General features: G+C 42.4%; 1 protein-coding gene across 7 annotated transcripts in view; it reads left to right on the top strand.

Annotated features, from left to right (window-relative positions):
- The window catches only part of MID1 (midline 1), a 689657-nt gene that overhangs the window by 531406 nt on the left and 144444 nt on the right, over nt 1–13807 (top strand). Inside the window, exon 1 of one of the 7 annotated variants that reach the window (XM_086386884.1) lies at nt 7320–7474. The exons of the other annotated variants lie outside the window; for them this stretch is intronic. The gene's annotated coding sequence lies outside the window, so the exon portion shown is untranslated. Of the gene's footprint in view, nt 1–7319; nt 7475–13807 lie in introns of those variants that run through there. 7 annotated transcript variants of the gene reach the window in all.

Raw genomic sequence — 13807 nt, 5'->3', positions numbered from 1 at the left:
ACCATTTAGTATTAATTCTTTGATCCTTCAGTCATGAAGCCCTGGCTGTTCATTTCCCCTGTGCTGTTTGCCTACTTCTTTCCTTTCCTTTCTGAAATTTCTTCTAGAGAGACAAAAACAGGTAAGACCAGAGAAAACCAATGAGTCCTGAAACGTCTCAATTTCCTTCACACCCTTCTGTGTAACCCTAACTGCGTGTCCATGGTTTCTTTCAACTTTGAGTTAATATCCTGCCACTAAACACTCAGACATTCAGGGAATTCTAAGTACCGTAGTTCCTGTTATTGGTTTTTTTTTTTTTTTTGGTCCACTGTGTGATGGCGACTTTCCTCTCTCAAATGGCCTTGCCCAAGTAAACAAAGAGGTCATTGATTCCCATAATTTATCATTTTGTCTTTTTATGTTAGAAATAGTCAGAGTTGGACTTTAATGTCCTTGAAAAAGAGATCATTCCTTAAGGAAATCTGAAACTAAATATTTAACAGCCTGAGAGACTGAATCACAAGTCTCTGGTCAAACGCTGGAAAGTTTTATCCTGAAATCAAGATGTTCTTTGCTTGTTTACTGGCAGAGGAAAAAGACAAAATATCAGCCAAAAGCCTCCACAGATCTGAGCAGAAATAACTCCTTAGCTAAAGCTGACCTGCACTCACCCCTCTGCCTTCTAGCAAGTCATCCTTTCCGTTTCCTTTGTTTTATGTATGGTTCCTTGAAATTACCAGGTTTTCTCACCAGTTTCCCAGTTTATTTTAAGTCTACCTCATTAAAATTCAGCTTCTCCCAGGGTATACCTTTGGTGCCACATTCACTAGTGCATTCCCAGGGCCCCATCAGTGCCTAGTACACAGCAAAACCTCAGAAATACCCATTGATGAAAAAAATAATCAGAGAAATGACTTTCTCTCTGGGTGTGCTACAAAATCATTTTAAAAGAATTTTTTTAATGCTTAAAGAAAGCCAAGTGAATGTACATAAAGGATTCCTAATGTCATAAAAGTATAAAACTAGCTTACTCTTCCAATCTCTTAAAATGAGTTTAGGTTAAGAGTAGGGAAGAGTTGAAGTTCTAGACCAGATAAAGGCTGATTTGGGATGAATGAGGAAGTTATTAAGGATTAATGAAAAAGTCTGTTTGGGCTTCCCAGGTCCTGCAGTGGTAAAGAATCCACCTGCCAATGCAGAAGAGACACAAGAGACACTGGCTTCAGTCCTTGGGTTGGGAAGATCCCCTGGAGTAGGAAATGGCAACCTGCTCTAGTATTCTTGCCCGGAAAACTCCATGGACAGAGGAGCCTGACAGGCTACAGTCCATGGGTCTCAAAGAGTCAGTCACAACTGAGTATGCTCACACACACTGGGCAAAACCTATAGGTGGGGCTTACCTGCTCTCTGCCAGTTTTCCTGGTGTCAGCTGACCTTAGAGGATGGTGGGGATAAAAGACATGGAACACTGTCTTGTGAGCTCCTCTTACTTCTGGTCTTCCATGGTACAGGAGTCATTTGTGTCAAGTTAGCTGGCTAGAGAGGACAAGATGGTTGGATGACATCTCTGATTCAATGGACATGAACTTGGGCAAACTCCAGGAGTTGGTGCGGAACAGGGAAGCCTGGCGTGCTGCAGTCCATGAAATCGCAGGGTCGGACATGACTTGGTGACTGAAGAGCAGCAATCGCTGCCTCTGCCATCACTGCTAGAAGGCCCAGTGGTGATCTCAATTCTTGGGACCACTACTGACCACATCTCCAGGAGGAGATGGAAGCGTTTCTTGGGGAATAATTCTTCATGGCTTTCTTACGGTTCTGTACCCCTCGTTAGCTGAGGTGCTGACTGCCTTTGTTCCAGGCTATCTTTCTAAGGATTTTTGTACAATGAATAGCCTTCAAAGGTTGAAAGAAAACATCTCCCCCCAGGGTAGAAAGCAGGATTGTTGCCCATTGTAATAAAGAACATGACACCCTCCAGGGCAGATGCTGGGCTTGTTTGCTTGCAGTCCATTATCAAAGATGCAGGTTTCCAAAGCTTGGGCTTGCTCAGCTGAAATGTAAACCCTTGTGTGTGTCACTTATGCCTAGGCTGCCGCTCCATGGGACTTGGTGACTTGTGAACAGGAAACACACGCTGCTCCCTGGGCCCTGACTCAGAAATGTTGTTTGTCTAATTCGGGACTCTCGTGTCTTCTGCCAGTGCTTTTCAGGAGGCTAACTGACTAGCTTGCAGGTAGCTTGAAACCCTTCACTGTTCTTGATGGTCCCCCATGCCCCACCCTGTGCCAAGGTCCTTTATTTCCTGCAAAATCAAAAATTCTGGCAAGGGATCCATGTGGGACATAGAACCCTTCCCTGAGGAGCAGAGAACTGCAGCCTCAAGACCGTGGTAGGCAATCCAGTGGTGATAAATAGAGGTATGTCCAAGTCTAGGAAATCGACATTGTCTGTATGAAGATGATTACAGAGTGACTACTGTAATACTAGGAATGCTAATTTATTAGTCATAGACTCTTCCTTCATGTAAGATACTCCATGAATGTTATTCAGTGAATAAATGAATCAGTAGCCTTCCTGCTTCCAAACATGGTTTGAAGAGATTTCCAATGGAAAAAAAAAAAAAAAAGATCATTTGTGTATTGAAAGAAGAATGGGAAGAGGTGATTCAGGACAAGAAGGGGAGGAGGGTATGAAAGGTACAGTTTTGCCAGGCACTTTTAAGACTTTGTTTCACTTAATTTTCAAAGGACCCTTCAATAAGAAAGTTCTAGAAAAATATGAAATGGCTCTGTGAATGTAAGGTCCATTGGGTAGCTGGCTCCTATCCACCTCTGCTAGGAAATGGTGCATGCAGAGTTTGAACTCAGGTTTATTGGATTTTGAGGGACCCATTTCTCTGCACAACATCACACCGATGGCCTCATCTCAAACTGGGGCTTTCTGACAGCTCATCAAAGAGAAAGGTGGATGAAATGCATGGTCTAAAAGAGGAAAGCCTATTAGGTTCCTCTCTCATGGGTTTGCAAAGAGGTGAACACAACTTAGCAACTGAACAACTCATCTCACAATAGAAGGAAAGAATGGGGAAAAAGAAAAAGAAGAATACAAGGCAAATATAGAGAAGAGGAAAAAAAAAGCCTGCAATTTTAGCTACAATGTCAGATAGGGTATATTATTTACTGTTCTGAACCCCTTCAGCTTAGAAACTACAATAATAACAATAATCATTCTTATTATGTAAGTCCATTAAACTAAACACCGATGATCTTATTAAGTGTATCATTCTACTAATATCTTTAGCAGAATTTGCATTTGAAGAAAAGTATAAGATGATAAAAGCATGACTTGACAAAACCTGGCTGTTCTGTTAATGCTAGCGAGTTAGCTGCAGTGATTGTTACTCAAAGTAGAACCTTAGCTTCTCTGGGAGTTCTGGAAAGCTCTATGTAAAGGTTATCTTTAAAGTGTAAGAGCATGCTCTGAACGGAGACTTTTTTCTATTTTTTTTTTGTAAGAAAAATTTGATTTTCTTACGAATATTTGCTGTTAGCTCAGCTATCTAACACAAAAAAGAGTATTTTGTTTCAGATGGGGCAAAATATAGATCTAAAAATTTTAAGTGGATCATGGTTTGAAAGGGGAGTGATTAGTGTGATTTAAAGCAGTTTTAATTTTATACTTTAAAACTGTGTGTGTGTGTGTGTTTGTGTGTGTGTATTAATGATAACCTAATTTTACTGCCCCAGACTTAAAGATTTCTTGCTGCCTGGAAAACTAGTTCATCTATTAGTACTGAAATTGATTCAAGGTATTTGTGCTCAAATTTCTCCCAAGAAGCCTCCCGCCTTTGTTCTGTAGGGACACCCAGTTCCGACACTGTTCTTAATATCCTGTTTTCGTTTGTCAGCCCTCTTGTCCTTTTCAATGCCCTGTTCCCATGTTCCCTGTCTGTCTCATGTGGTGCTTTACAATAACAATTCAGAACAAAAGAGTCCCTCCTCTTTCTGTTGCCTTAAAAAAAAAAAAAAAAGACTTCATTCCCTGACTGTAGGGCTTGAGTGATCACGGGAAGTATTGAAAACATGTTCTTTATAAGAGTTAACCAGGAGTTGTAAAGGAGGGTTACTTTTCTTTATTTTTTAAGATCGCAAAGTGGCTTCAGGGTCACGTGAACACAAGGATTTTGTGTATGGCTGACTTTGAAGTGGAGAGTAAAAGCAATTTCCGTTGAGAAGAGAAACTATGATATTGGAGATAATTCCCGTATCTATTCTTAGAATAAGAATTAGTTACTGTGTAACGTTGTCATTACCTGAGGACACAGCTGTGCCTGTCATGTCCTCGAACCTAAGAGAAAAGTTGGGCATTGCCATACTGGCCATCATCCACACCTATCTACTCATACATTTTCCTCCTGGTGATAAGTTGCGGGAAGGGGAGAGTGTACAAGGGGCAAGGGTTTTTCTAGGTAGAATTTTCTTGCAAAAATCCAGCTCCACTGGTCTTGTCCTTCAGAGACTAGACCTCTTAAATGGTTTTGCTCATTTTGGGGTCACCTCTTTGAGATATGAGTGACAGATTTTGGGGGTCACTTTTAAAAGTTGGTGTGTTTTGATTTCTCATGTAGAAATTATTGACAGGTTTCTGTTTTTACATGTAGGAAGGAAAGTCTTTTCTCATGCAGGACAGATGCTGTGACCAAGAGGTATGTGAAGAGTACTGGCAAGTCCCAAGGAATTTTGCAAAGGTGCTTTTATACCCATATGTGTGTGGGTGTGTACATGTATATCCAAAGCTAACTGCATTGTAGGTATACATAGGATTTTATATAGACATAGAAGTAGTTGTCTGAATGTATGTGGAAGTGCCTACTGTATTCTGAATACACTTGGAAAAGCATTTAGGAAAGGCCGTATTGGAGCCCTTTTTAGCTGATTGATTTCACAGGACTCAGTGGCCTCCATTTCTGCCACCACCACACTGTTGGGCCTGCGCATCCAGAAGGTTCGATTTAGATTTCTGTCAGGAGACTAAATGTGACACATTCTCACTCCCTTCTTCCTCTTTCAAGTCTGCTCTCACGGCCTTCAGAACCAAATTCTTGCCTGACACCCAGTACAGCATAGACCTGGAAAACATCAGTCATTTTCAATTTAGTGTAAAATAGGTTCCATTTGTCTTTAAAACCGGATGCTTTCTTTCTTAACATAAACTGGAAAAACTGAAATGTCGGCGTCCCCCCAACAGTGGGAAATTTCCTGTTGAGGTGGTCAGATTGTGCACTCTAGAAGATGATAGAATTTGTTGTTGTTTATCATTTTCCTTGGCTTTTGTGGGACAGAGTAAATGTTTCCTGATGTCTCAGGCTAATTTTTCCACAACAGCGCCAAAATGTCTCAGAGAAATCTTGACAATTTTCATGTTGTTTTAACAAAAGCAGTCCTTTCAAATCTCTTAATGAACAGGTCTTTCCAGTTCTATTGGATGATGTACATGTGTCCCTTCCATGGACAGTGAGGACTCCTTTGGGAAGTCATTTGTAGGTGAAATTGAGTAACCCTTTTGTTTATTGTTAAAAGACAAACAAAATTATGGTTTGTAGAGACATAAGTCTAGAAAACGTATGTTTGCGTTTTTATGTCCAAACATGCGAGGCGTGCTTTGGTTTACCATGAGGGGTGCAGTGGCATGAAAGTAGCTGTCGCAATGTGCAGCCCAGGTGACACAGGGAAGCCGTTCTTGCCTGCTGCTTGCCCCTTATCAACTTTGTTCTCTAGGGACCTCCCTGGTGGTCAGGTAGTGAGGACTTCACCTTCCAATGCAGGGGTTGTGGGTTTGATCCCTGGTCAGGGTGCTAATACCCCACATGCCTCATGGCCAAAAAACCCAAGAACATAAAACAGAAGCAATATTGTAATGAATTCAATTAAGGTTTTAAAAATGGTTGACATCAAAAAAATAATTTAAAAAATGTTTGATGGACTTTGACATTAAAAAAATGTTCTTTAACTTTCTTGGGTTGAGTCCAAATATCTGGTTGATAAATTGAATTGTGCAGGTTTGCAACCAATGTTGGTTTTTAATTTAATTTTTTTTTTTACACTTTCCTGATGATTTACTTTCGTTGCAATTTCTTGCCTTGTGCAGTGTGATAAGCGACATCCTTGAAAGAACTGCAGTACAGGGCAGGTTTTCCTTTTTTTGCTTTTGGGAAGACGACTTCCCTTTCTTCCTTCAGACAATCAGCTTTTAAAAGATTACTTTCCATTCTTGATTCACTCTTTCTTTGCCATTCTGGAGAGTGAAATCTGGGACACTCATCGCAGATTTGCTGTGTGTGTGTGTTTATGTTTGTATTATATGTACATATGCCTGCAGTACAGCAGACCCAGGTTCAATCTCTGGCCCGGGAAGATCCCCTGGAAAAGGGAATGGCAACCCACTCCAGTATTCCTGCCTAGAAAATCCCTTGGACAAAGGAGCCTGGCGGGCCACAGTCCATGGGGTCACAAAGAGTCGGACACAACTAAGCAGCTTTAACTCCTGTATGTACATATACACGTATGATATGCCTATATGATATGCATGTAGACAATATACGTATATATAGTATCTATACATATGTGTATATATATGTAAAGCTTGCTTGTGAGTGTATGCACATATGTGTATATTTATAGGTATAGTTTCAGTTGTTTCTCAGGATGACAGATTGTGATTTAGATCTCTTTTCTCAAAGAAACAATGACTGCTTTATTGTGTCTATACAAGAGATCATGACTCCTGATATAGCATTTAAAAAAAAAGACTTCTTCTCGATAGTGTATTTTAATTCAAAAGATAGATGCAAGGTAATACATTACCTTTTTTTGTTAAAAAAATAACAAAGCAGTGTCCCGAGCATAATGTGATCACGTACTCAGAAGGAGGCTGAGAGGATCAAAATGCAAGGGAGTCCTGTGCGCGTTGGTGACCCCGGGCAGTGGGCAGGCACGACTCCCATTGGCAGCGTACAAAGCTGGCATCCGGCGCTTAGCCGTCGGACACTGACCCTCTCTTGATCCCTGTGAGCAGTGAGGGTACAGATCCTAGTCGCAAATCATGCTTTGGGGGCGGGGGGACTAGGCAGCGGGTATTGACCTGACCTGAGCTGCCTTTTCATTTGGTTCAGATGAGCACTGAGTGGGCTAGGGCCCAGGGGAGCCACGACGGGGTCCGAGGAAAGGGCAGTTTGAAAAGCCAGAGAGAGTTTTGATTCTTCAACTCAGCAAGCCTGGCGGGGTGGATGAGGTGGAGCTGGCCTTCCTGGAATTGTCGCGTCGATTTTCCTGTTGTGTTTCACTGTTGACGCTCTCACAGACATACAGGACCGCTCCGGCACTGCCTGCCACCCACCATCTGGTCTCGGTGGCCTGTGTGTCATTTCGTGGGTCCCCCTCCTCTGCCTACGGCGATGTTTCTTCAAAAAGAACTAGGGTGCAGTCCATTGGTGGGTATTCAAGGCAATCTTTTCGTAAGAATCTGTGGAGATGCTAAAAGAACTCTTTTGGACAACTGTGCTGTTTCCTGTTTTTAACCTGTTTATCCGTCTTTCAGTAGGATGAATGGCATTTCTGAGACTGTTGAGGGGGTTTCTTCACTCTTAAGACAGGGCAGAATCAAGCAGTTGTTCCTGGAGAAATCAGGATTTTTTTTTTTTTTGCATTGTCATTTGTGTCTTTTTGCTTATCTGCTTGTATAAATGAACTCCAGAAGGTGTATTTAAGCATTCTGTTAAGTAAATTTGGAAGACTGGGTTTCAATTAAAATAACCAGACAGTGTGACCTAGCTCCCATTTCTCCTTAATTTTTATCATTAAAGCCTGGATATCCCTGAAGACATCTGCCAGGCTTCCAAGTGATTCTTTTCAGGAATGTTCATTCATTATTAATCAGGTTGTGTGGGCAAGAGAGTATGTGATTATTTTAAAGAATGTCCTGGAGATCCAATTACTAAAAAATGAGCGAGTTCTAGACAGACGTGGATGGACAGAAAAGGGTTTGCGAACAGATTAATTCAATTTGCATGAATTCCACCAGGTGGGTGTTGACTGAAATTAAAAGTCTTTCCTGACTCTCAGTTCAGGTACCAGGTAAAACATTTTTTAACTCCAGTACCCCTTAGAATACAGGTGAAATGAGAACTGATTAAAACATCTCTTGTCCTCATTAGTTATTTTAAAGCTTGGGGCTAGTGCCTCAGTGCTTATCTGCATGCCACCTTTTGTTTTTCCATCAGTTCCTCTGGTCCCCTACAATGTGGTTGGCAGAAATTCTCACTTGTCTGCTGTGATGAAGTGAACGAATTTGTGTGCTGATGATTGGAGGTTAACCACAGTGATACTTCAGAGGCATTACCTTTAGAAGGTTATGGGATCACTTTTTTCACCTGTTCCTACTCGATGTATTATTTCTACTGTTGCTTTAAGAGCCTTTTTGCATTTTGACTGTTCTGTGCCGTAATTTGGGGTGGGATAAATTGTGGTATCAGTTTCTAGGCTTTCAGGTTGCCTTTACATTCAATTGAAGCTCCCTTTATCCCTCTTTCTATCCTATGGTTCTCTTTTATTGTGCATTTACTGACTCACCTGCTTCTCAAATCAGCCAGGATTCTAATGAGTAAAATAGTATTTGGGTAGTGTTTTTACTGTGTGGTATTTATAACTCAAAAATGAAAAACTAAACCAGGATAGAATATGCAGATATTGAGTGCTTGTATTACGTTTTAAAAATACTTGGTTTGTGGTGAATTCATCTGGGGTGGAGCTCTCAGTTTTTACTGAGTTTCTGTTAGATCATGTTTGGGGTTTGGAGATGCAATTTATCTGACGTGAGACCAAGTCCTTTCTGAGTTTAGTCTCTTTTGCAAATCCTGCCTCACCAACTGAGGTTCAGTTTCAGTATTTTCCAATTCCCAAGTTTTTAGTCCTCTGAAAGTCTGTATTTCTGCTGATCCAAGATGAAAACATTATTCCACAGTCCTTTAAAAAATACTCCACCTATGGCTCTGGAAAAGAGAGAATCCCGTAGCAAAAATTCAGATGGCAGTAAGTCTGCTCAGTCTTAATTACTTATGTGAAGAGAGAGAACAGGAAATTGACTTGATCCTGTTTCTGAAATTTATGACTCTTGAAGACGTAAATGTATGCATAGCATTTCCAAAGCTGTCTCTTTTTTCTGATACTTTTAGGAATTTCCTTTTCCAAACCAGTTTTAGGTGACTTGGTGTAACGTTGTGCAGTTTTGACGGTGTTTGTCCTCTCAGTTGCATTTTGGTAAAACATCAAGCTTGGTTTCCATACGCCAGAGCTATTTATGGGGAGAGATGGAGGAAGTGCCTTGCAAATCATCTGGGCAGTGGCTGAGAGTGACCTGATATTAACAATTGACCACAGGCCACCCAGTGTTGGTATCCAAGTTTCTTCCTTGGTCTGGTGACTCATTAATTTCCCTCATGGTGATGGCTTTCAGAACTGTACAAAGTGAGGTCCTAAAAGTAAAATTATAGGTGGCTAAAATGCATGTTCTTTTTCACAGTCTCCAAATGAGAAAAGTGATTACTTTTGATGGAGTATGCAGACATGACATAGAACACCTGTAGGGAAGCATTGAGAGTGGATTTGCCTTATGATTAAGACACCAATGTCTCTATTAAGAGAAATTGGGAATAAAAAAGTCAGGGATGATGTGCTGATAATTGTGTGCATGCAAAGTCGCCTCAGTCATGTCAGACTCTTTGTGACCCCATGGACTGTGGCCCACCAGGATCCTTTGTCCGTGGGATTCTCCAGGTAAGAGTGTTGGAGTGGGTTGCCATACCCTTCTCCAGGGGATCTTCCTGACCCAGGGATAGAATCCGAGCCTCTTAAGGCAGGTTCTTTACCACTGGAGTCACTTGAGAAGTTCACAATTTAATGTCTCCTTATTCTAGCGGGTGATTGAATTCATAGAATGCCCTTTGTCTGGAGATTCCTTGGTCACTTCTTGATTATATATGGGTGAAATTCCCATGGAACTTTGAACTGGAAAGGCTGTTCATCGACTTTGACTAGGGATTAAACTTTGCAGTGCATGCCATCTTCACAGGGGTCCTAGGTGTTTCTTCAAGGTGCAGGTTATGGTTGTCATAGCAGAAGTCAGGAGAGACTACAAGGACTAAAGCTGTGAAATTCTAAAATGAGCTACCGAGCAGGATGGTGGGAAGGCTTGTGACAGCAGAGGCAGGGAGTTAAATGTTTTCTCTGCGTTGACTTGTCAGATGAATAGTTTTGCATCTTACTTCAAAGCAGAAGCCAAAAAAGATGAAACCAACATATACGAACCCTCTTAACTTCTGTCTCCCTGCTTTAGCACATTCATCCCTAAGGCCAGTCCTGCTGAGTTCAGCCATCTCCCTTCTCGAGCCTAATACCATCTCTGAATTCTTTCAGTCCCAAGGGCCTTGTCTTCTATTGGGAACTTTCTCCTCCCGTCTCTTTGCTTCCGTATCCTGTACCCTGGACAAAAGAAGGCCTTTCTCCCTCCAGGAAAGTCCTCCTCCTGGAATGAGTGCTGGTTAAAGATGATGATACCTAGAGCCCAGAGGGAGCAGTGGCTTCTTCCAAGGCACCTGGGTCAGCCAGCTCACCATAAGCATCGCCTGGGTGTCCAGGTCCAGTCTCTCTGTAGTGCTCACTGCTAGCTCTCCTGCCGGCTTTCTATTGATGAAAGTGAAAGTGAAACTCACTTAATCATGTCCGACTCTTTGCGACCCCATGGACTGTAGCCCACCAGGCTTCTCTGTCCCTGGAAGTCTCTAAGCCAGAATACTGGAGTAGATTGCCATTCCCTTCTCCAGGGGATCTTCCTGACCCAGGAATCAAACCCAGGTCTCCTGCATTGTATGCAGATTCTTTACCAGCTGAGCCACCAGGCTGACTAGTGATGAATTTTCTGTTGATCTATAGATGATTTTTTCTTAACTCACAAAGGCATGAGTGTCTTATATCCAATTTCTATCATGCAGAGTTTTGAAGGGGGAGGTAATCTTCTGGCTCAGGCTATCCATTCACTACTACTACTACTAAGTCGCTTCAGTTGTGTCCAACTCTGTGCGACCCCATAGACGGCAGCTCACCACGCTCCCCTGTCCCTGGGATTCTCCAGGCAAGAACACTGGAGTGGGTTGCCATTTCCTTCTCCAATGCATGAAAGTGAAAAGTGAAAGTGAAGTCGCTCAGTCGTGTCCGACCCTCAGCGACCCCATGGACTGCAGCCCTCCAGGCTCCTCCATCCTTGGGATTTTCCAGGCAAGCGTCCTGGAGTGGGGTGCCATTGCCTTCTCCAGTCCATTCACAATTGGCCTCAAATTTCGATTATGAATGTTACCTCCATATGAAATTCATGTTTGTGCTCACACATGCCTGCCTATATCAGTCCCAGGGCTAATCTGATGACTCATTTAAATCTGCGACTCATTACTGATCACTCTGTTGGGTACTAGGAAATACTCCTTTTAAATAAATATTTTAGTTATTTTGTGAAGAGGATAGTTATTTTGTGTCTTTCAGCTAAAGCTTTACTTGGCTAATGGTAAACATGTAAGTCATGTCACGCTATTTAGAGCCATCTTTTAAAATGTTCTTCTTGTGGAATGTGAAATCCCTCCACACCATAGTGGCCAGGGCTCTTCGGACCTCTTGGAAGCTTGTCTCTCATTTTTTTAAAAAAGCAGAAAACAAAAGAAAATGGAGCATGAAACAAAAAAAAAAGTGACAAGAGAAAAAAGTGATTTGTGCTAGGAAGAAAAGCAAAGACAACTGCTAAGAGCAGAAAATGGTCCCATTTCCTGGGTCTCTGGTACAGGAGGTGAGTGATTGGGACTAAGATTAAAGAAGCAGCTTGGGAGAAAATTGGGCAAGGTTTTTAAAAGATAAGATGTCAGGACTGAGACTTTGGGCAGCAGGGAGCTGCTCAATGTTTTGTGCCTTTAAGAGAAGTCACCAGAAGAAATGATGATGCCAAAGCATGTTGCACAGGTGAAACTGAAAGACAAAAAGTGGGAGGCAATAAGTCAAATTAGGAGGTATTTTTGTTCTTGTGTAGCGTTTGTTTTTGTTCATTTGTTTTGGGCAATAGTGTGGGAATACAGTAGAGATCTGGATCAACACAGAGGCAGTAAGAACAGAGAAGTCAAAGAACTACTAAGATTTGGTATTTGCATGTCTTGGCTAATGATTTGGATTTGGGGAAAGGTAAGTGTATGGTTTCCTATTATGCTGTGACCAAGTACCACAAGCTTCATGGCATTAAAGAAGAACACTGGGAGTTGTTAAGTCTGACACTGGTCTCACTGGGCTATAATTAAGGTATATCTACAAGGCTGTATTCCTTCTGGAAGTTCTAGCTGTGATCCTCATCTTTTTTGGCACCAGGAACCAGTTTTATGGAAGATTACTCTTCTGTGGACCAGGGTTGGGGGATGGTTTCAGGATGATTCAAGGGCATTGCATTTGTGGTGCACTTTCTCTTAGTATGACATCAGCTCCATCTCAGATCGTCAAGCATTATATCCCAGAGGTTGGGGACCCCTGATCTAGAGGATAATCTGTTTCTTTATTTTCTCTATCTTCTGGAGGCTGCCCATATTCCTTGGCTTATGGCCTCCTCCCATTTTCAAAGCAGTCTTATCAGGTCTTTTTCAAGTAGCATCATCTGACACTTCTCTCTTACTTCCTATTTCCACTTTTAAGGACTCTCATGATTATATTGAGTCCCACTGGATGATATAGGCTCATCTCCTTGTTTCAAGGTCAGCTGCTTAGCAACCTTAATTTCCATCTGCAACCTGAACTCCCATTTGCTTTGTAAGATAGCTTTGGTGGGGCAGGGACATGATTCTGCCTCCCCTGAGAGGGAGGAGTAGAAAATGAGGCAAGCCTCTGAGTTGTGCTAATCAGGAGAATGGAAGCACCATGAGGAGATACCAGGAAGCTTGGAGAGCAGATGGGTTTGGGACAGAAGCTACTAAGTCCCATGGGATGCACACTGTGAGTTGAGGTGCTTATAGTAAATGAAGCAAGGTACTGTCCATGCTACGAGATGGTGCTGTGAGAGTCTCGCGAGCCTAGGAGTCAGAGAGGCAGTACATGGATGAACAAACAACCTGGACATCTTTTTGATGGAAGGTAGCCTGGCCCTTTTAAAAACACCTAGGCTTTGTGGCTCAGCTGGTAAAGGATCTGCCTGCCAATGCAGAAGACTCAAGAGACGCTGGTTCGATCCCTGGGTCAGGAAGATCCCCTGAAGTAGGAAATGGCAACCTGCTCCAATATTCTTCCCTGGAAAATTCCATGGACAGAGGAGCCTGGTGGGCTACAGCCCATGGGGTTGCAAAGAGTCAGAAGTGACTGACTGTACATGCATGCACACACAGGCTTGGCTTAGCTGGAGAAGTCAGATGTGTTTAGAGAAGAAAACCAGAAAAGCCCCATCTCAGTGCTACACAAAATGGGGAAGGGGAGGTAAAGGAGGCAGGGAGAGGTGTGGAAAATAAATATCTGTTTATTCATTTTTCATTTTAAAGAAGTGCTTTCCTCCGAAGTCTTGAGTCTGTAAGAAAGTTTTGCGAAAAGATGTCTGGCGGCCAGTGCTTCCCAGGATCCAGTGCTTAGCTGCATCCTGTGACCAAAGCCTCTACCGCTGAGGGCTGTGATTGCAGAGAATTGGAGAGAACATCTGTGGGCTACCTCAGGGACACACAGCTAGGAAAGCAGAGCTGTGGATCAGACTCCATTGTCTGGCC

Source organism: Bos grunniens, chromosome X, assembly GCF_055505025.1.
Source record: "Bos grunniens cultivar Pamir isolate PY7600 chromosome X, Bosgru_T2T1.0, whole genome shotgun sequence".
Lineage (NCBI taxonomy): Eukaryota > Metazoa > Chordata > Mammalia > Artiodactyla > Bovidae > Bos > Bos grunniens.
The sequence above is the reverse complement of the archived record's forward strand: the minus strand, read 5'-3'. Positions and strand labels throughout refer to the sequence as shown.